The sequence below is a fragment of the Hyaena hyaena genome, unplaced genomic scaffold, assembly GCF_003009895.1.
Source record: "Hyaena hyaena isolate Hyena2069 unplaced genomic scaffold, ASM300989v1 scaffold_5, whole genome shotgun sequence".
In the NCBI taxonomy this organism is placed as follows: Eukaryota; Metazoa; Chordata; class Mammalia; order Carnivora; family Hyaenidae; genus Hyaena; species Hyaena hyaena.
Window position 1 is genome coordinate 7,953,423 of NW_024080637.1, and position 23,716 is coordinate 7,977,138.

General features: G+C 39.7%; 1 protein-coding gene across 10 annotated transcripts in view; it reads left to right on the forward strand.

The window, feature by feature from the left end:
• The first annotated feature begins 4,039 nt into the window (after positions 1 to 4,039).
• Positions 4,040 to 23,716, forward strand: part of TUT4 (terminal uridylyl transferase 4) — a 133,296-nt gene continuing 113,619 nt past the window's right edge. For 9 of the 10 annotated variants that reach the window (XM_039238609.1, XM_039238625.1, XM_039238629.1 and 6 more), the window contains exon 1: positions 4,040 to 4,195. The gene's annotated coding sequence lies outside the window, so the exon portion shown is untranslated. Of the gene's footprint in view, positions 4,196 to 4,227; positions 4,393 to 23,716 lie in introns of those variants that run through there. The other variant, XM_039238618.1, reaches the window with a different exon arrangement.

The following is a 23,716-nucleotide window of genomic DNA, read 5'->3' on the forward strand; positions in this document are numbered from 1 at the left end:
TCAAGAGAAAACCTTTAGCAGATCAGATCATATCTCTTCCTTGCTTACAAATGTTCATTGACTCCCCATTAAATACAGGAGAAAGCGCTTTAAAAAAAAAAAGGCATATATAGCCCTCTATGTTTTGTTCCCTTTATGATCTACCAACAGATCCACTGGTTTGAGCACACTTATCTCTGAAGTACCTTTCTTTTTTTCTTTTTTTTAATTTTTAAATGTTTTTTTATTTGTTTTTTGAGAGTCAGAGAGAGCCAGCGCAAGCAGGGGAGGGTCAGAGAGAGAGAGAGAGATACAGAATCTGTAACAGGCTCCAGGCTCTGAGCTAGCTGTCAGCACAGAGCCTGAAGTGGGGCTTGAACCCACGAACTGTGAGATCATGACCTGAGCCGAAGTCGGCCGCTTAACCAACTGAGCCATCCAGGTGCCCCTCTGAGGTACCTTTCTTGTACTTTGATTTACTCACCAAATCACATTTTCATCCAATATGATTATTTTTGGGCTAAGTTTTCCTATCATCTAGGAAGAGAATAGAATATGAATATTGATCCACTGAGCATTTATATTTCTCAATATATATGATGAAATAAGACTTAAAAATTAAAAAAAAAATCTTTATTCTTGAAAGAGAGAGAGGGGCGCCTGGGTGGCTTAGTCGGTTAAGCGTCCGACTTTCGCTTAGGTCATGATCTCGCGGTTCATGGGTTCGAGCCCCGCGTCGGGCTCTGTGCTGACTGCCAGTTCAGAGCCTGGAGCCTGTTTCAGTCTGTGACTCCCTCTCTCTCTGACCCTCCCCTGCTCACGCTGTCTCTCTCTCTCTCTCCTAGAAATAAATAAAACATTTAAAAAAAAAAAAGAAAGAGAGACAGGGTGTGAGCAGGGGAGGAGCACAGAGAGAGGGGGACACAGAATCCAAAGAAGGCTCCAGGCTCTGAGCTGTCAGCACAAAGCCTGACACAGGGCTCAAACTCACGAACCGTGAGATCATGACCTGAGCCGAAGTGAGATGCTCAACCGAGCCACCCAGGTGCCCCAAAATAAGACTTTTGGTACAAGTAATTTTCACCTGAGTTTAGATGAAATTGTGTTCTCAGAACTTCTGGACTAGAAGGCTAAATTTAGAGACTTAACCACAATTATGATGTTTTTTTTTCCTTGCAAGTTTCAGATGCAAGTCCTCAGTGTATTAAAAAAAATTTTTTTTATTATTTTTGAGCGTGAGAGAAAGAAAGCCCATGAGAGGGGAAGGGCCGGGTGTATGGGGGGGAGGGATAGAGGATGGAAGTGGGCTCTGTGCTGACAGCAGAGTGGCTGATGTGGGGTTCCAGCTCATGAACTGTGAGATCATGACCTGGGCTGAAGCCGGATGCTTAACCAATTGAGCCACCCAGATGCCCCTCTCAGTGTATTTTTATAGAGTAGTCACTTACCATCTTATTTCTCAGTAAGCTGTTTGTGATTCTTTGGATAGAACACAGGACTGATGTAGTCCTGCCTGTGACTTACTGTATGATCCTGGTTTCTAATTAAACCTCTTATGTCCTAAGTTTTCTGATTCTTCAAGTAGAAATAACATTTGGTCTACATATACTTTATGATTATATACAATATATTAAAGTTGCCAAAAATTTTAACTCAGCAAGTATGTATTATAAGGAATACAAATATAAGTATTTGTATTCAAGTTTATATTCTATTGGGTTCAGACTTATAAAAGTAACATGTAGGGATCTATAGAAAAGATGGATTACATTCAGTGTAGGCAGGAGATGTGATCAGGACTATTTAATAAAGGAGACAGGAGTTGAGCTGGGTCTGAAGGAATAGGAAAGGTAGTAGAGTCATCTGGAAGGGATAAGGACAGAGAGGCACTGGGATTCTCAATCTGCCCCAAGCTTTTATTTTCAGACTCATTATCTTCCGCACACTTCAGACTAAATGATGTTCTCTGAATCAGGCATGTGTCTGGCATACAGCAGGTAAGCCTCCAAGGCCCAGCTTCTACCTCTTCCCTTAGAGCTTCACCTAGGTGAAATTTATCACGCTTTCCTCTGTATCAGCCTAGGCCTTTGCTCATATGACCTCTCGCTTTTATCGTAGCTTAATAAATCTGGTACTGAACACAACGCTTTGCTCTTCTTAAGTAATCAGGAAATTTTATTCAATTGAACTTGTTCTAAGGGCATTGATACAACTCACTAAAGTGAAAGACATGTTGGTATCATCTTAATGTCTCTATAGGCTCTAAATTTTGTGTCTTGCAGGTTTTCTTACATCATCCCTGTGAAGTAGGGTCTTTTTTGCCTTTGAAAACTTAAGAGATGAGGAAACTTAGAGGGTGCATTTGTCCAGTGATCCAGCTAGGTTCTGAAGCCAAGCAGGGCTCTTTTGACTTGAAATCCACTATTCTCTGCACTATACTGGGGCCATGTGGCATCAGACAAATGGGGTAAAATGCACTTATTTTCAGAGTTCTGGTTCTCTCCTTTTAAATGGGAGCAATAGTACTGACCACATGGGATTGTTATGAGGAGGGTTAAATGGGGTGAAATATGTGAAATCCCTGGCTCAAGGCTTAGCACTTAGTGGACAATGTTTGGTCTCTTCTCACAAGCTTCAGATTCTTATGTACACGAACAGATAAATAAGTATCCAGTTCTGAGATGTAGTGGGAAGTAGATGATAACACATAGGTTCTATTCTGGGACATATTATAAGGAATTTCATAAGGCAATATTTTGTAAACAGGTAAGATTTAGCATCCTCCTTCACCAGGTCTACCCTTGTTACATTCTTTTCCTGTCTAGTGTGTGTCAAAGGCAAGGATTGTAGTTGTGTGATTTGTCCAGCTTTGAGGTCAGAAGTTGGTTGAATAAAGTCCAAGGCTGGGGTCTTAAAAAAAACCTAACCAAACCATAGGTACTCTGGATCGTGATGTTAAATAACTATGCAGATGAACCTAACACATTAAAAGCAAAGGAAGGAGGGGCCCGTGGATGGTAGTTGGTTGCAAACCTAAGTGAAACTAAAGAAATGACTTCTGAAATTTTCCTCAGGGTGGGGGATGCTCTTAAGATGTTTCTGCTGAGCTCCTCAACTCCTATGTTGGCTACATTTTAAAAAGAATTCCAGCTCTGGTGGACTGGTGGCACGGGTGAATAGGCGGGTGTCGACCTCAGCTTCCTCCGTCTAGCTCCCCCTTGATGCTCACAAGCCCGTGCTAGGCGCCGAGAGTCCACGGAAGCAAGGGCCAGGCCGGGTCCGTGTGCCAGGCCACAAGGTGCACGTCCAGCGCCGGGCTTCCTTCCGAGGTGAGGGGATACCTTTTGGAGGAAGACGTGGAGGTGGCTTTCTGGCCCTTCTCGCTTGAGGGCCTTGGTAGGACGGCCCGCAGCCCAGAAGCTAGAGCTGAGTGGCACGGCCGTGCCCGCAACCCTGGGCCTCCGCAGGCACGCCGGCGTCCTCTGCCTCCCCAGCGGGGCCCCGGCGGGTACCGGGACCTAGAGATCCCGGCTCGGTGGCCCCGCCCCTCCTCTAGGGCCCGTGATGACTTCGACCCTCCCCCAACGCTAGAGGGCCCCGCCCCCTCCTCCCGGGCTAACGAGTGTCCTCGCGCGCGCCCTCGCGCGCGCCCCTGCCTTCGGCCCGAGTGTGAGTGTGTTGCCCTCCCACTTCGGCCCCTCCCTATTGTTTCACGACGCCACCACAAGCTTCCAAACGCAACCCCTTCCCCCATTGGTGTTTACCGCCCCCACTCTCCCCAGTTTTAAGCAGCGCCCACGGGCCCCCAGAACTAAGTGTGTGTGGGGGAACCCCTGAATTCAACCCTCCTCGTCTCGTCTCCGGGGTCTCCTCCGCGTCTCTCCTCTGCCCAACCCTCGGGGTCAGGACTCCATTCAAAATTCCGTCCCTCTCTCCCCTCCCCCCTTCCCTGGCTCTCCCTCGGCCCCCTCCCCTCAGCGGGTCCTCCTTTTTCTCTCCCTCTCCCTCCTCCTCCCCCACCCCATCCCTTCCCCCCCACAATGCAGTTCGCGGCGCGGCGGACATGGCGGTGGAGTCCTGAGCTCGTCGTGTCCCGGCCTCCAGCGGCGGCGGCAGTGACGGCGGCGACGGCGGCGGCAGCGGGAGGCGGCGGGGGGAGCGGGAACCACTGAGATGAGGAGGCGCCGCGCGCGCCTGTAGCTCGCGGGCCTCTCAGGTACGGAGGTTCCGGCCGCGACTCAGCGCTCCGCGCCGAGGGGGTGTGCTCGCGGAAGGCCAGGCAGCCCCCTGTTCGTCTCCTCAGGTGCCGCGCCTCGCAGGTGTCGGGGGCCCAGCCGCCCCCTTGGGGCCTGACACTTCTTTCTTTGCCGGAATGGGCTTCGGGTGTCCCAAGGAAAAGCAGAGATAAGGGAGGTAGGGGCGGCGGCCTGGCGGCCTGAGGAGGGCATTGGGGCGCTTTGGGGGCCGAACTTCACAGAGAGGCTGAGGTTCTCGGCCCCGGGCCGAAACCTGTAGACCCGGGAGGTGGATTTTGAGTTAGCGGGATTGGCGTGAGCATTCTGTTGGGTCCAGTACAATTCTCTGTCATGTATGCCTTTTCTTTCATCCTCGCTTAGATAGACGTACATATATAACATGTAAATATACACACTCATATAATACACAATAAACATTTTTCTCCGGGCTAACCCTTTTCGGGGAGAGAGAAGGCAGAGAGGTGTCTGTGTGGATTTCGTTTCTTGCTTGCCCGCCTTCTCTCTCCCCCGCCCCCCAGTCGAATGGTGGTAATGAACGCTTTTGACGTGGGAAACTGTGAGATTCGTATTTGTAAACAGACAGCACTAGCCGTGTGTGTTGCACGCCTCTGCGAGAGGTTTCAGGTCCGTTTGGTATCCGGATTGGAGAAGAATGAGATATTTAGACCTGAAAGAAACACATTATCGGGATTTCTAGTCATACCTGAATGGGATGAATTACTATTTTAACGACACTAATCGAACATTTTATTTTCATAACTTTATCAGATCTTTAGTCAGATGAATTTTGAACCTTGTGCGAGATCGTTTCGGTATACCCTGTTTTTTCATTTTGATGTATTTTTGATACAAAACTAGTTCATTACACATTTGACATTCTGCTTTCTTTTGTGATCTAGAAACGCAATTCAAATTGTGTATTGTCGGCGTGCATTTAGTAATTAGCTGGAGTGGATCAAATTACCTTTTGTTTCCTAAAGGTCCCCTCCCCCTGCCAAGTCTTGTAGTAGCGAAATGTGTAATACTTGGTGAAAGAGAACATATCCTGTTTCTGTTTTTAAAGTAATGAGAACTATTAGCTAATAAAATTGGAGAAAGCCAACTGAATACGACAATTTAGAGATTTAGATTTAGAGATAATAAGGTGGCGAATTGCGGAATGGTTAAAAAAAAGTTGACTTTTTTGTTAGTATCAGTCAGCATGTTCTGTGTATGAGTAGATTGTACGCTGAAATTTTCTTTAGGCTCAGCACCCTGTAATGTCTCCTTAAAAATAGCTACACAGCATTGGATCCTAGCACTTATTAGTCACAACTTGTAAAAATTATGAAATATTACTTCATTTAGAATGCTCTATTAGCGAATTCAGAGTCCTTCTTAAAAATGATATACTTGGGGAAAGAATTTTAAGCTGTTTTATGCTTTAAAAATGATGTTTCATATAAACAAAAGAAAGTTGGTTTGAAAAAGAGCTCTTTTCCTGCTGTTGCAATTTTTCATTTGACTAGAGTGGAAAATGAAAAAGTAACACTTCCTTTAAATAATACATACGCGGAAGTGAAAGTTATTGACATTTAATGTTTTAAGTGTAGCAAATGTCTAAATACAAAGGGAAAATTAAGGTCTTTTCATTGTCCTAGTTCAGGTTGTTGGCAATGCAGATAAATTTACAAAATATTATCATGCACGTAAAAGTTTAGACCAATTTTGTAATTCCTAAATCACACCGAGAATTACATTTAATTTCAGTTCATTAAACTAGAACAGTATAGCGTCTATGTTGTAATTTTCGAACTTTTAAAATCAAAAGTTACGATGGCAAGTACAAATATTTCTGATTAATAAAAAGCTGTTTAAAGAGAATTTTTATTAGTTCTCATAGCAGATTCAGTTTAGTAGGTAGAGAACTTTTTTTGACCTCAGAGTTAACCTTGACATGCATAATAAGCATCATTAATTATGCTGTGTTCGGTTTTTTTTTAAATGTGTTATTTATAGAATGTCAAATCAGGAACCGTGGGTAGAGAATGGTGTTTGAATTTATTTTCTAAAGAAAGTTTGTTTACAGACAATGAAGAAGACCTGTAAATGCTGATACCGGTAAATTTTTTTTATCCTTAGAAAAAAAATCAGACCATTTTGATATAATAATTCAGTGAGATGTGTTACTTTCCAAAGTAAACTACAAATGCTAGAATTTATGAAATTTTACAAAATTCATTGAAAGTCATTACTGCAGACAGAAATATGTTCCAGAAAAGAACAGTTCTAGAAAGACCTAAAACAAGGAAAAACGCTAGTTGAAAGCAGGATATGTGAGGGGTACCTGGGTGGCTCATTTGGTTAAGTGGAAGACTCTTGATTTCAGCTCAGGCCATGCATGATCTCACAGTGAGATTGAGTGCTTAGGAATAACACATGCAAAGATAAGTTGTTATAGGGCTCAGAGTAGGAAAGGTGAGAAATTCATTGTGGTGGGAATTGAGGATTTATGGGTAGTGTGGTGAGATAAATGGAAACAGTAGTCAGATTGTGAAAGTTATTGTGTATGTTGAATTAAGGCCTCTTGATTTGACTAAATGAGATCACCAAGTGAGCTGATGGTTGAGTTGTGATTAGAAGTGTGTTTTCTGACTCCTGGTTTAATATTTTTCTCCTTAGCTTCCTTATACCAACAGAGCTTAGCCCTGTTTTCAGTGGATTAGTCAAGTCACCTTTTCCATGCCTTTTCTTCTTCTTAGTAGTTGCTATAATTCACATTGGTTTATTTTGAGGACCCTCAATGTTAAATTTCTTAGATTCTTTTGACATAAAAATCCCTCTGGGGGAAATCACCTTGTTATAGTTTCTTAGGAACTTTGCCTCTCCTAAGAGTTAGTTGACTACTTTCTAGTTTAGTACCAAAAAGCAATGGCATGGGGAATTGGGGAGTTTGGGCTTCCTGCAAGCTCTGTGTTCATCAGTTAACATGTGCAGTCTTTAAAAAAAATTTATTTTTGAGAGACCGAGCATGAGAAGGGGAGGGACAGAGAGAGGGAGACACAGAATTTGAAGTAGGCTCCAGACTCCAAGCTGTTAGCACGGAGCCCGATGCAGGGCTTGAACTCAGGAGCCATGAGACTATGACCTGAGCCGAAGTTGAATGCTTAACCGACTGAGCCAACCAGTCGCCCCTGGATGTGCAAAGTCTTAATCTTTGCACAAAGTAGCCTGTACTTTCAGGAAGAAATCAGTATGTTTATAAGTCGCACAATAGTCTGGTAGTTTTATTTATTCATTTTCCAAGATTTTGTTATTTTTTTTTTTTAGTGTTTATTTGAGAGAGAGAGAGAGAGAGAGAGAGAGAGCACGCGCACGAGAGAGTACACGTGTAAGCAGGGGAGGGGCAGAGAGAGAATTCCAGGCAGGCTCTGAGCTGACAGTGCAGAGCCTGATTTGGGGCTCAAACTCATCAACAGTGAGATCATGACTCAAGCCGAAATCAGGAGTCAGCCACTTAACCAACTGAGCCACTCAGGCGCCCCAAAGATTTTATTTTTAAGTGATCTCTACACCCAGTGAAGGACTCAAACTCACAACCCTGAGATCAAGAGTCACATGCTTCACCCACTGAGCCAGCCAGGTACCCCAATAATGTGGTAGTTTTAAGTGGGTATTTGATTTACAATGATAATAGATAACTTACTGCATATTTGCAATGTGTAACTTCTTTCTAAAGATGTTTAAAAAATTTTTTTAAATTTACTTATTTGTTTTTAGTAATTTCCACACCCAATGTGGGGCTTGAACACATGGCCCTGAGATTGAGAGTTGCATGCTCTTCCGACTGAGCCAGCCTGGTGTCCCTCTTTCTAAAGAACTTAAGTATTAAATCAGTCTTTACAACAGCCCTTTTGTATTATCCTCATTTACAGGTGAGGAAAAGAGGTGTGGAAGGGTTAAGCATGTTGGACAAGATCTCACAGCTGCTTTGCCTCAGAATTAGCATTCAAATTCAGGGTATCTGAGTCTCGAGTCAGAGCTTTTAGCCACTATACTGTGTTGCACCTCAAGCTTGGGTTGTCGTAGTTTAGTATGCAGGGGTGCCTCAGTTAGATAAGCAACTGACTCTTAGATTTCTGCTCAGGTCATGATCTCATGGTTTGTGAGTTTGAGCCCCCCATCAGGCTCTGTACTGACAGCACAGAGCCTACTTGGGATTCTTTCTCTCCCTTTCTCTGCCCCTCTTCCAAGTGCATGTGCACTCTTTCTCAAAAATAAATAAAGTTTAAAAAATTAAAAAAAAATTTGTATGCAGACGGAGGTGTTAAGTTCAGTGTAGCTACGTATTAGAAAAAAACCTTGGTTTGCGAGCATGGTTTGTCCTGGAAACATGCTTGTAATACAAAGAACTTGTATATCAAAGTGAATTTCAAGAACTGTTGGCTCAGTTGTGATCATGTGACATTGGGTGTCATGTACTACTGGTATTGCAAGATGTTGCTTGTTTATCAAATTAAATTTTATTAGAAATGTTTGTCTTCCGGAACACTTGCAGAACAAGTTATTCGCAATCCAAGGTATTACTGTATATTGTAAGAACATAAAGTGTGAATTATACATAATAGTGAAATCTGCTTGCATTTTGTCAGTCTTACTTGTGTACACTGTAGTTTAAATAATTATCATTAAAATTGATCAGTCAGGGGTACCTGGCTGGCTCAGTTGGTTGAACATCCAACTCTTGATTTTGGCTCAGGTCATAACATAATCCCAGGATCATGGGATAAAACCCCCAGTCAGGCTCTGTGCTAAGCATGGAGCCTGCTTGAGATTCTCCCCCTCCTCTCTCTCTCTCTCTCTCTCTCTCTCTCTCTTCTTGTCTCCCCCCCACACACACATGCTTTTTCTCTCTCAAAAAAAAAAAAAAGAATAAAACAAAACTCACCCTTTTAAAGTATAGTGTCAAATATATATTCATAAGGTTCTGTAACCATCAGTATCTAATTCCAGAACATTTTCATCTTTCCAAAAAGAAATCTTGGAGGTGCCTGTGTAGCCCATTTGGTTCAGTGTCCGACTTTGGCTCAGGTCATGATCCTGCCATTCCTGAGTTTGAACCCCTGCGTTGGGCTCTGTACTGACAGCTCAGAGCCTGGAGCCTGTTTCATATTCTTTGTCTACACTTGCTTGTACTTTGTCTCTCTCTCAAGATTAAATAAACATTAAAAAAATATCCTGTGCCCGTTAGCAGTCACTCTTCATTCCCTTCTGCTCCAAGCCTTTGGCAACCACTAAGCTATTTTCTGTCTTATGGATTTGCTGGTTCTGGACATGTCATATAAATGGAATCATACATGTGGCTTTTTGTGCCTGACTTCTTTCACTAAGCATAATGTTTTCAAGGTTTGTCCAATTGTATCAAGTATTAATACTTTATTCCTTTTTTAAAAAATTTTATTTATTTAAAAAATTTTTTTAAATAAAAAAAATTTTTAATTTTTTATTGTTTTTTTATAATACTTTATTCCTTTTTATAATACTTATTTCTATGTAATGTGTTCTACAGAGATACCATGTCTTGTTTATCCATTCATCACTTAATAGTCATTTGGATTGTTTCCACTTTTTGGCTACTATGAATAATATTCCTATGAACATACATGTAAAAGTTTTTGTGTAGATGTATGTTTTCATTTCTTTTGGGTATATACCCAGTGGAATTGCTGAGTGTTTTGTTACGTTTAACTTTATGAGGACCTGCCAAACTATTTTCTTAAGAGACGGCACCATTTTATATTCCTACTAACAAGGTATGAGAGTTTTAATTTCTCCACATCCTCACCAGTACTTGTTATTGTTCATCTTTTTTATTTTTTAAGAGAGAGAGAGAGCGAGTGAGGGAGAGGGACAGAGCGAGAGAGGGAGAGAATCTTAAGCAGGCTCCATGCTCAGCACAGAGTCCTGTGCAGGGTTTGAACTCAACAAACCACGAAGTGATGAGCTGAAGTCAAAAGTCGGATGCTTAACCACCTGAGCCCCCTAGATGCCTCCCCCCTCATCTTTTTAATTATAGCCATCCTAGTAGGCAAAGTGGTATCTCATTGTGGTTTTGATTTGCATTTCCCTAATAACGAATGATGCTGAGCATCTCTTCATGTGCCGTTTAGCCATTTATATATCTTATTTGGAGAAAGGTCTATTCACATCCTTTGCCTATTTAAAAAACTAGTTTTTTTTTTTTTTAAAATTTATTCTGAAAGAGAGGCAGAGAGAGTGTACACTTGAAACTAGGGAAGGGACAGAGAGAGAGAGAGAGAGAGAGAGAGAGAGAGAATCCCAAGCAGCCTCTGAGTTGTCAGTGCAGAGCCAGACTTGGGGCTTGATCCCACTCACCATGAGATCATAACCTGAGCCAAAATCAAGAGTTGGGTGCTTAACCGACTGAGCCACCCAAGTGCCTGGGGGTTATTTGTCTTTGTATTATTGAGTTGGATATATTCTGGATACTGGACTTTTTATCGGATATATGATTTGTAAAAATGTTCTCCCAGTTTTGTGGGTTGTCTTTTTATCTTTTTTAAAAATTTTAATAGTTGTAAAATAGGGGTGCCTGGGTAGCTTAGTTAGTTAAGCGTCTTGACTCTTGATTTCAGCTCAGGTCATGATTGAGGTTGGTGAGAGTTTAAGCCCTATGTCAGGCTGTGTGCTTATGGTGTGGAGCCTGCTTGGGATTTTCTCTCTCTCCCTGTCTCTGCTCTGTGCGCTCTCTCTCTCTCAAAGTAAACAAATAAACTTAAAAAAATTGTGGTAAAATATTCCTAACATCAAATTTACCATTTTAAGCCATTTTTATGGTTTTTATGACTTTTATGAGTGCATTCAGTGACATTAGGTACATTCACATTGTTGTGTAAACCATCACCACTATCCATCCCCAGAACTTTTTCATTTTTTGCAAAACAAAACTCTGTACCTTTTAAGCAATGGCTTCCCATTCCCTCCTCCCACCCCTTAGCAACTACCATTCTACTTTGTGTCACAATGAATTTGACTACTGTATGTAAGTAGAGCCATAGAATATTTGTCCATTTTTTGATTAAAGTACACTCCACACCCATTGTGGGGCTTGAACTCAAGACCTTGAGATTGAGAGTCGCTTTCTCCAATGACTAAGCCAGCTGGCTACCCCTCAGTATTTGTCTTTCTGTGACTGATATTTCATTTAGTACAGTGTCTTCAGAGTTCTTCCATGTTGTAGCACGTGTCAGAATTTTCTTTCTATTTAAGGTTGAATGTCCTATTGAATTATATACCACATTTTGTTTATTCATCTGTTGATCAGTATTTGGGTTGCTTCCACCTTTTGGCTATTGTGAGTAATGCTGCTGTGCATATGGGTGTACAAATATGTTTGAGTCCCTGCTTTCAGCTCTTTGGGTGTATACCCAGAATTGAGATTGCTGGATCATTCAGTAAATTTATATTTAGTTTTTTGAGGAGTTGCCATATTAGTTTTTTCATTTTCTTGAATAAATATGTTTTTGAAGGATGTAAGTTTTCAGTTTTTATCAAGTTTGATTTATTTTTTCTTTGGTACTTGTGCTTTGGTGTCATACCTTAGAAATCATTGTCTAATCCAAGATTATAAGAATTTATACCTCTGTTCTCTTTGAACACTTTCATAGTTTTAGCTTTTATATTTAGGTCTTTGATCCATTTTGAGTTAATTCTTGTGTGTGGTGTGAGATAGAGGTTCACCTCTATTTTTTTTCCATGTGGCTGTCCAGTGGTTCCACCATTAATTGACAAGACTATTCTTTCTCTTGTTGAATGGTCTTGGAATCCTTGTTGAAAATCAGTTGATCATAAATGTGTGTGTGTGTTTGTGGATTCTCAATTGTTTCTGTATTCTCCATTGATCTGTGTATTTGTTCTTATGCCAGTACCACCCAGTCTTGATTACTGTAGTTTTGTACAAAGTTTTGAAATCTGGAATTGTGAGTCCTCTAACTTTGTTCTTTTTCAAGATTGTTTTGGCTATATAGGGTCCCTTGTAATTTGATACGAATTTTAGGATCAGTATATCAATTTCTTCAAAAAAAAAAAAAAAGCATCTGAAGGTGTTGAATCTGATGATTAAAAAAATTGTTTTTTAATATTTATTTCTGAGAGAGAGAGAGAGACAGAGAGAGAGAGAGACATTGTGAGCAGGGAAGGGTCAGAGAGAGAGGGAAGTACAGAGTCTGAAGCAGGCTTCAGGCTCTGAGCTAGCTGTTAGCACAGAGCCCGACAAGGGGCTTGAACCCACAAACTGTGAGATCATGACTGTGCCGAAGTTGGACACTTAACCGACTGAGTCACTCAGGTGCCCCCGATGATTAATCTGGGGAGTATTGTCTTTTTTTTTTTTTTTTTTTAGTTTATTTTGAGAAAGATTGTGGGGCAAGTGGGGAGGGCAGAGAGAGAGCAGGGGAGAGAGAATCCCATGCAGGCTCCACGCTGTCAGTCTAGAGCCTGATGTGGGGCTCGAAATCACAAACCATGAAGTCATGACCTGAGCTAAAACCAGAAGTTGGGATGCTTAACTGACTGAGCCACCCAGGTGCCTCAGTATTGTCATCTTAATATTAAGTCTTCCAGTCTATGAATATGAGATGTTTGTGCACTTACTTTTCATTTTCATTAAATAGGCCTTTAACTATTTCTACAGTGTTTTGTGGTTTTTAGTGTATAAGTTTTGTACTTCTTTTGTTAAATTTATTCCTAAGTATTTTATTCTTTTTGATGTTACTGTAAATGGAATTGTTTTTTTAATTTCATTTTCAGACTGTTCATTTCTAACATATAGAAGTACAACTGATTTTTATATATTGATTTTGGATAGCAACCTGGATGGACTACTATTAGCTCTAAATTTTTTTGTGGATTTCTTTGAATTTTCTGTAGGTAAGATCATACCATCCGCAAATAGATATAGTTTTATTTATTCCTTTCTGGTCTGGATACTTTTAATTTTTTTCTTGCCTAATTGCTCTGGGTAGTACGAGGTTGAATAGAATTGGAGACAGTCGACATCCTTGTCTTGTTTTCTCTTAGAGGAGAGAACATCTAGTCTTTCACCATAAAGTATGATGTCACTTGTAGGTTTTTCTTAGATGGCCTTTGTCAGGTTGAGGCAGTTCCTTTCTATTCTTAGTTCACTGAGTGTTCTTTTTTTTTTTTTTTATCGTAAAAGAGTGTTAGTTTTTATTAGATGCATTTTTAAGAATTTTATTTTGGAAAGTGTTTGAGCAGGTTAGAGAGGCAGAGGGAGAGAGAGAGAAAATCTTAAGCAGCTGAGCATGGAGCCCATTGGAGGCTTGATCCCACTACTCTGGAATTGTGACCTGAGCCGAAATCAAGAGTGAGACATTTAACCGACTGAGCCACCCAGGTGCCCCTATCAAATGCATTTTGCATTTATTGAGATGACTGTGGTTTTTGTCCTTTATTCTGTTAATATGGTGTATTACGTTGATTGATTTTCATATGTTGAACCAACCTTGCATTCCTGGGAGACATATCACTCAGTATCCTGGTGTATAATCCTTTGTTGCTGGGTTTGGTGTGCTAATATTTTGTTGAAAATGTTTGCATCTATGTTTATAAGAAACATTAGTCCACAATTTTTTAAGGTTTATTTAATTTTGAGAGAGAGAGTGTGCACACACCTGAGTTAGGGAGGGGCAGAGAAAGAGGGGAAGAGAGAGAATCCCAGGCAGTTTAAAAAAGTTTTTTTAATGTTTGTTTATTATTTTTGAGAGAGAGACAGCGCAATTGGGGGAGGGGCAAAGAGAGAGAGGGAGTTGAAGAAACCGAAGCAGTTCTGGACTCTGAGCTGTCAGCACTGAGCCTGACGTGGGGCTCAAACCTACGAACTGTGAGATCACAACCTGAGCCAAAGTTGGACATTTAACTGAGCCATCCAGGTGCCCCTAGACCATAATTTTCTTATACTGTCTTTGTCTGGTTTTGGTATTAGGGTTATACTGGCCTTACAGAATGAGCTAATAGCATAGTTTTGCATTTGAAAAATTTCTCAGTTTTGATATCTAATGACATGAGTATCAGTAGTTATAACCCATTCACAAAAAGGTTCTTTGGATCGTCAATAATTTTTAAGAATATAAACGCATCCTCAGATGGAAAAAATTTGAGAACTGCTGCTGGTTTAGGTGAACAGACCTACCCTAAGTGCCTAAGCTTTGAAACAAAAATTGGGACTATTTCTTATAAACCGGTCCTGTTTGTGTCACTTTAGGCAAGTCACAGACTTGGGCTGCCTCATTAGTATAAAATGGAAATACTAACAGATTGTATTAACTTCATAAATGTGTAAAGATAAGTGAATGAGCATACTAGATATGTATTAGCTGATGCTGTGTCTTCAAAAACAATTTTTCTTGACTGAAATATTTGTAAGAGCGCTGGGATTTTTTGCAGGAACTTGTTTTATGTGATAGTGTCTTGAATTCTGCCACACAGGTAAAAATTTCTAGTTTGTCTTTGGAACTTTAAGTTTTCTGTGGTAGCACCAGTTTTAAAGTAGTGATTTTCAATATATGAGAGTTATACTTCCTGAGGAAGGCTTTTTATAAATACTTTGGAAGGCCTTAGGAACCACTCACAGTTACCTCCCTCTTTCCCCATTCTTTTGTTCCTCTTTATTTCTGTTGGAAATATATATTCTCTATTTCTCAGATGTGTTGGAACAGAAGAAAGATTGAAAACCATTACTCTGTCCTGATCCTGTAAGGGGTATGTTTATTTTCCTCACAGCCAGGAAACCAGATCCATATTTTTCTAGATGTTATGTATTTATTCTTTTTTTAAAAGTTTCTATATTTATTTATTTATTTAGAGAGAGAGAATATTCCAGACAGTCTCCACACTTAGTATGGAGCCTGATGTGGGATCATGACCTCAGCCCGCATCAAGAGTCAGGTGTTTCATCAACTGAGATGCCCAAGTGCCCCATCTACTTATTCTTTTATCTGTAGTTTCTCTTCTTTTAAAACTGGTGACCTGCTGCCTGTTATTTCTTATCTGATTTTGTCATTTCAGTATAGGAACCTCTAGGTCATTCCCTTATATTCACTATAGTGGATGTAATTTTCTTTGAAAAATTTTTTTGAAAAAATACTTTTTGTAGAAAATGTTTTTTTTGAGAGAGAAGGTAGGAAGGGGCAGAGAGAGGGGGAGAGAGAATCTCCAGTAGACTCCTATATTGTCAGCACAGAGATCATGACCTGAGCCTAAATCAAGAGTCAGATACTTAACGAACTGAGCCACCCAGGTGCCCTGATAACTGGAGGTAGGTAATTCTTGACATCATATTGGCAGTTGGACATTGAAGGTCTTCTAGCACCTTAAGTTTATTTTTTTCTCTATTTCTATATTCCAGTGATACTCAGTTTTGTGTTTCTTGACACACCTACTCATGTGATTCAAAAATGGTTCTACTTCTGACCTATTTGTGCATGCTTTTTTTTTTTTTTTTAAATATTCATTTTTGAGAGAGAGATAGAGTGCAAGTGGGGGGTGGGCAGAGAGAGAGGGAGACAGAATCTGAAGCAGGCTCCAGGCTCTGAGCTGTCAGCACAGAGCCTGATGCAGGGCTCAAACCCACCAGCGGTGAGAGCATGACCTGAGCAGAAGTTGAACGCTTAACCGACTGAGCCACCTAGGCGCCCCTGTTTTTCATTTCTTTAGTTTTCTGATCTGTCCTAATCTCTGGTTGTAATATCTTTTTGGTTTTATTCCTTTCCCCACTCATATCATTACTATTTTTTTTCCTTATTTCTGTTGAAATAGTCATTCTGTCAGCCCCCTACCCAGTGTGAATTAAAATATTTGCTAATTGTATAAATTAGTAGACTGGTATTTTATATACTTAGTTAGTCCCTTAATACAACTTTACAGGACTTTAATTAGATTTCTTTCTGTTCCTCACATTTACTATTGTTTTACCCCATCTTAAGCCCTCTACTGCCCTCTGCTTTTCTCACTCAGCGCTGCCTTCTCTTTAACAGAGAAGTGTTAAAATTGTGTCCCTCACAGTTCTTCAGTGGTGGTCCTGGCAAAAGAGGTTTCTTTAGTGGAATAAATCTGGGAAATGTTGCAAATTACCTCTCTCTCTGGGAATAGCAGTGCTTATTAGCATATTAAAGAGCCTGAAAGTTTCTTCTAGAAGGAAACTCCTTTAACTTTGACACATTCTTTCCCCCTTCCTAATCCCACTAAAATTGCTTGTGATAAGGACCTAAATAAGCTAATGCTTTTTACTATTATTGATAATTACTATTGCTTACTTTACTGATTTATCTCATTTTCCTCTCCACTCTGTCTTCCTGTTCTGAAGTTAATCTAAAACAGAAGTTGTGCCACTCTTCTGCTTATAAATCTATGCATCTTTTTGCTTAAAGTGTAAACTTGACTTGGTATGCAAATGTGTGCACCAATTTACATTCTCAGTTCATGTTCTGTATTCATCATTATGCATGCTATTTTATGGTCCTAAAAAACTTGCCAAAATTTTATAAATACATTTTGTTTAGTATATACAGGTCTTATTATTAGGACTATCCTTTCTCACTTTCTCTCCTTAAGTGGGAAGTTCTTTCTCAGCCCAACTGTTACCTCCATGATGAAGACTTTTCTAAGGCTCTTTCCACAAGGCTTCTATAACATGTGTCTCATAATATATTGTCATTATTTGTTTATCACTGTCTCCCCTTTTAGACATGAGTCCATTATTTATCATTTGTATCTTCAGCTTTGAACCCAGCACCTTATATGTGATGTTGGCAAATAATCTTTGTTAAAACGAATTCCAGATTTATATTTATTTACCTGAGGAAATGCAGGCCCAGCTACAGAACTTGCAGGGTGAAATGCAAAATGAAAATGAAAAGGCCTTGCTCAAAAAGTAGGAAAAAAGTGTTGCTAATAAAGTTATTAAAATATAGGGGTACCTGGCTGGCTCAGTCGGTTTAGCATGCCACTTTGATCTCAGGGTTGTAAGTTTGAGCCCCATGTTGGATGTAGAGATTACTTAAAAAATAAACGAGTTACTAAAATATAAAGCTTTTTCCTTTCTTCTGTGATCTTTTTCTCAACTTGTTATGGTGTTAATTTACTTTGATTTTTAAGTATTTGTTTATTAAAAAAATTTTAATGTTTGTTTTTGAGAGAGAGTGGAGGAGGGGCAGAGAGAGAGGGAGACAGAGAATTGGAGGCAACTCCAGGCTCTGAGCTGTCAGTATAGTGCCCCATGAGGGGCTTGAACTTAAGAACTGTGACATCATGACCAGAGCAGAAGTTGAACGCCTAACCAAATGAACCACCCAGGTGTCCCATTTACTTACTTATTTTTAATTTACTTGTAAATATTGTTCTAAATATGGAACAATTTAAAAATTTGAATTATTAAGCATGAGTTTTACTCTTCATCTTTATATTGTGTAGTGTCGTCTCTAAGTGCAAATATAAGGATATTTAACTCTTCTGTGGAATTGCTGGTATTTCATAGTTTGTATATTCATATATCATTTTTACCAGAATAGGGAAAACACTGCACTAAACTTAGCTACTTTTTTTTAATGTCTATTTTTTTTTTTGAGAGAGGGAGGTTGGGGAAAGGGCAGAGAGAAGGGTGACAGATAATCCCAAACAGTCTCCACGCTGTTAGCACAGAGCCTGAAGTGGGGCTCGAACCCATGAATCAACTATGAGGTCATGACCTGAGCTAAAATCAAGAATTGGATGCTTAACTGATGAAGCCACCCAGGTGCCCCTGAACTAATTCTTTAAAATATAAAGTTATTTATTTATTTATTTATTTATTTATTTATTTATTTATTTAGAGGGAGCAAGCAGGGTAGGGGCAGAGAGAGAGAGAATCCCAAGCTGGTTCCATGCTGTCAATGTAGATCCCAACACAGGGCTCAAGCCCTTGAACCATGAGATCATGACCTGAGCTAAAGTCAGACACTTTACCAACTGAGCCACCCGGCACCCTACCCCTCAACTGTTTTTATTTCACTTCTTATATTTGCACATTCCACCAACACTGTTCTAAAAAAACTATTTATTTTAATTCATTTTAATTTATTTGTTTATTTAAATAATCTCTACTCCCAGTGTGGTAGGGGTTAAGCTCATGATCCTGAGATGAAGAGTCCCATGCTCTTCCATCTGAGCCAGCCAGGTGGCCCAACATGCTCTACCTTTGACCATAGCAGGACTGAAACAAAAAGAAACTGTGGCTTCTTCTATCTTTCCCTTTCTTTCTGTGTCATCAGTTTCAGCATAAGTGGCTGGTTAATACAGGGATGTAACATGAGTAAGAAAAGGTATAAAAGGTTTTTATTTTATTTTTTTTTGTCATTCATGTTTCTTAGAATACCATTGTCTTTCTTCTGTGTTTGAAGCAAGTTATGGTTCAAATAGAAAATGTAGGTTCTTTGGCTTTTAGTACCACTGCTTACTTTGTTGTAGACAACATGCTTACCTTATACTCACTCACTTTGAGTCTAGCTGAACTCATACATATATTGTGGATCCACTGGAATTCTGTGCTCATGGTGTATTACCATAGCTGTATGAAAATGAAGTAGAAAGGAATGTCAGACATGCATTTTGTATGTTATCTCCACTGCGCCTGTGCATGTTCCATTGTTCCATTAGACTATAAAACACAAATTCAAAGTTAAAATTATTAAGAATTTCAAGATAGTGACAGAAACTTTTTTTTTTTAAATGTTGGTTTATTTTTGAGAGAGACAGAGGATCCAAAGTGGGCTCTGCGCTGACAGCAGAGGGCCTGATGCAGGGGTTGAACTCATGAACTGTGAGATCATGACCTTAGCAGGAGTCTAACGTTTAACTGTCTGAGCCCCCCAGACCTGCAGTGACAGCAGTTTTAAACCAAGCATAGGGTATTTCTTTTGGGAGCAGGGAACCTGATGGCACAGATCACAGGTTTATGAAATTAGCCATGAACAAAAGGATTGGAGGGAAATAGTAACATGCATTGAGACAGAGAAGCTAACATATTTTACTTTATACCAATGTGATAAGAATTGTTACTACTTTTTATTTGGAGGCATTCTGAGGGTTGTGTGCCTTATTGCCTTGAAGTTAGGCACAGCCCAGTGACCTGTTTAGGTAAATGAATGTGAGCAAAAGTAACCAGTACTAGTCTTTCTCTCCCTGGTTTACTAAAAGTGAGAGGTAGCGTAAGATTAAGCAGCTTAGAATGTTGAGCCAGTGCATGAAGGACAGCTGCCTTGGAGAGCACCTGAACTCACAGAGGATTTTATATGAGTTGATAAATCAGCTTATGTTGTGATCAGCATTGAGTTATAGAGGTTGTTACTGCAGTGTAACTTGGCTTATTTCAAATTATAGTTTGTCCAAGTTTTTTAAAAGCCGTGTAGGACCAGCACAGTTACTTATCACAGTATTTGGATCTATAGGATATACTAGGTATCCATAATAAACAAGTAAACTCACCGAAAAAGTGTTAGGTATATCATTATAAATACTCAGGAGCAGCTTGATAATAGAAGAATCAAGAGCTCTCTGGCGAATCTTGCACAGAACTTTTCATCTGTAGCACTAGTTCTTGATTATTTATAAGGAAAAGGAAATTGTGTCTTGGGCAGTTGGGGACCCACATAATCTCCATATCTCATTAGGAAAAAACCCTAAAACAGTTGGCAATGTGAAGCCAACAAATTGCTTATGAAAAGAAGCATAACTTAAGTTTATTTTGTCTATTGCTGGAAAAGATTCTTTTTTTTTTTTAAAAAAAAATTATTTTTTTTAAATGTTTTTTATTTATTTCTAGGAGAGAGAGAGAGAGACAGCATTAGAGGGGAGGGTCAGAGAGAGAGGGAGTCACAGACTAAAAAAAAAACAACAGGCTCTGAGCTGGCAGTCAGCACAGAGCCCGACGCGGGGCTCGAACCCACGAACCGCGAGATCATGACCTAAGCGAAAGTCGGACGCTTAACCGACTAAGCCACCCAGGCGCCCCTATTGCTGGAAAAGATTCTAATATATAATAAAATGTCCAAAAAGACTTACCAGATGAATAAAGAAAGAAAAAGGATACACTAATCCAGAAAGCTTTACATAATTGACCTTTGGATGAGTGTCTAGGTAATTTAGTTTAGAAATCCTATTTATTCACAAAACTGGCTTTGAAGGAAGGGGCACAGTTGCACTTGCCTTTGATCATAAAAATTCTGTCAGTTGATTTTACCCATATAAAAAGTATTTTTAAAAAAACCTTTAGCTGTTTGAGAGTGATTAAGATTTGAGGTCTATGATATCTTATATAAACTCAGTGCACATTATTTTGATTGTACTTTTTTTAAGTTTTAAGATTTTTATTGAAAAATATAATAACATATAACTTACCAGTTAAGTGAACAGCTTAGTAGTATCAGCACATTCACAATGTTGTATTATCATCACAATTATTTCCAGAACTTTTTTTATCATCCCACACAGAAACCCATTAAATAGTAACTTCTCATTCCCCTCTTCTCCCACTGCCTGATACCTTCTGTTCTATTTTCTGTCTTTATGAATTTACTTATTTTGGATATCTTATAATTGGAGTTATATAATATTTGTCTTTTTTTTAAATGTGTAATTTTGAGAGAGAGAGAGATAGAGAGACAGAGCATGAGTGGGGGAAGGGCGAGAGAGAGGGAGACAAAGAATTCAAAGCAAGCTCCAGACTCCGGGCTGTCAGCACAGAGGCCGACCTGGGGCTTGAACTCACTGACTGTGAGATCATGACTTGAGCCGAGGTTGGATGCCCAACTGACTGAACCACCTAGACGCCCCTGTCCTTTTGTTTTTTAAAGTTTATTTATTTATTTTGAGAGAAAAAGACAGACGGATGGAGGGGCAGAATGAGAGGGAGAGAATCCCAGGTAGGGTCTGTGCTGACAGCGCAGAGTCCAGTATAGGGCTTTAGATCCTTCAAACTGAGATCCTGAGCTGATCATGACCTGAGTCTGATGCTTAACTGACTGAGCCACCCAGGTGCCCCCAAATTTGTCCTTTTGTGACTGACATTTCATTTGGCACAATGTTGTCAAGGTTCATCCATGTTGTAGCATGTGTCAGAATTTCTTTCAATGGCTGAGTAAAATTCCGTTGTATGTATATACCACATTTTGCTTATCCATTCATCTGTTAGTCATTTGGGTTGCTTCCCCCTTTTGGCTATTGTGAATGATGTTGTAGTGAACATGGGCATACAAATAACTTGAGTCCCGCCTTTCAGTTCTTTGGAATATATGCCTCAGAGTAGAATTGCTGGACCATATGCTAATTCTGTGTTTAAGTTTTTAAGGAACTGCCAAACTGTTTTTGCATTGGCTGCATCATTTTATTCTCACCAGCAGTTGCATGAGGATTCCAGTCTTTCCATATCCTCACCAACATTTGTTATTTTCTGCTTTTTTGATAATCCTAAGAATGAAGTGGTGTTTTATTGTAGTTTTGATTTACATTTCCCTAATGACTAATGATGTTGAGCATTTTTTCATGCACTTATTGACCATTTATCTTTGGAGCAAGGTCTATTCATGTCTTTCACCCATTTGTTAAAAGTAGGTTGTTTGTCCTTTTGTTGGTAAGTTGTAGGAGTTTTTTTTATATATGCTGGATACTTAGACCCTTATTTAAATATGTGATTTGCAGATATTTCCTCCCATTTTGTTGGTTATTTTTCACTATTTTGGTAGTGTCCTCTCTGATGTTTTAATTTTTTTCTTGAGATATAATTAACATATAACATATATAACATTAACATATAACATATGTACAACATAATGCTCTGATATTTGTATATATTGTGAAATGATCGCCACAGTGAGTCTAGTTATTAACACCCATCATCATAGTTAATAAATTATTTTTTCTTGTGATGAGTACTTTGAAGATTTACTATCTTAGCAACTTTAAAATATACAATACAGTATTACTATAGTCAGCATGCTTTACATTACATCCCCCAGACTTATTTTCTTTAATAACTGTAAGTTTGTACATCTTGACCATTTTGACCTATTAAAAAATTTTTTTTTAAAGTTTATTTATTTATTTTGAGAGAGAGCATGTGGGTGGGAAGGACAGAGAGAGAGAGAGAATCCAAAGCAGACTCACACTGTGACATTGTGGAGTCTGATGTGGGACTTGAACTCATGAACCATGAGATCATGACCTGAGCTGAAATCAAGAGTTGGTCACTTAACTGACTGAGCCACCAAGGCACCCCACCACTTTGACCTATTTTGCCCATCCATCTCTTTCCTCCCACCGCCCCAGCCTCTGGCATCTACCAATTTGTTCTCTATAGTTGTGAGTTCATTTTAGTTTGTTTTAGATTTTACATCTAAATAGATCATACAGTATTTGTCTCGCTGTCTGACTTATTTCACTTAGCAGAATGCCTTCAAGGGCCATCCAGGTTGTTATAAGTGGCAAGATTTTCTACTTTTTCAGGGCTGAATAAAATTGCATTGTATACCACATTTTCTTTATCAGTTCATCTGTGAGTAGACCCGGGTTGCTTCCATGTCTTGGCTGTTGTAAATAACACTGCAGTAAACATGAGGGTGCAGATCTTTTTGAGTTAGTGTTTTTCTTTCCTTTGAATAAATGCCTAGAGTGGAATTGCTGGATCATATGATAGTTCTCTTTTTAGTGAAAAAAAATATTTTTAACATTTATTTATTTTTGAGAGAGAGAGTGTGCATGAGCACTCGCACAAATGGGGGAGGGGCAGAGGGCAAAGGAGACACAGAACCTGTAGCCGGCTCCAGACTCTGAGCTGTCAGCACAGAGCCTGATCTGGGGCTCCAACTCATAAACCCGGAGACTATGACCTTGGTGTCTCTTGCAGGGCAGGTTGCCCTTTTATTTTGCTGATGGTTTCCTTTGCTATGTAGAAGCTTTATAATTTGATAGTCTTCCTTGTTTATTTTTGCTTTGGTTGTCTTGGTTTTGAAAAAAATTTTTTAATGTTCATTTATTTTTGAGAGAGATATAGAGCATGAGTAGGGGAGGGGCAGAGAGAGAGAAGTGAGAGGGAAACACAGAATCCGAAGCAGGCTCCAGGTTCTGAGCTGTCAGCACAGAGCCCGATGCAGGGCTCGAACCCACGAACTGTGAGATCATAACCTGAGGTGAAGTTGGATGCCCAACTGACTGAGCCACTCAGGTACCCCCAGTTGTCTTTGGTTTTGGTGTCAAATTAAAAAAATCATGTCCAAGACAGATGTCAAGGAAGAAATTAAAATTTTGATGACCCAGTATTTCCTTCTTTGTTGTCTGTTGTTTTTTTTTTTAATATTTAAAGTTTATATATTTACTTATTTTTGTGGGGACTTGGACTCATGACCCCTGAGATCAAGAGTCACATGCTCCACCTA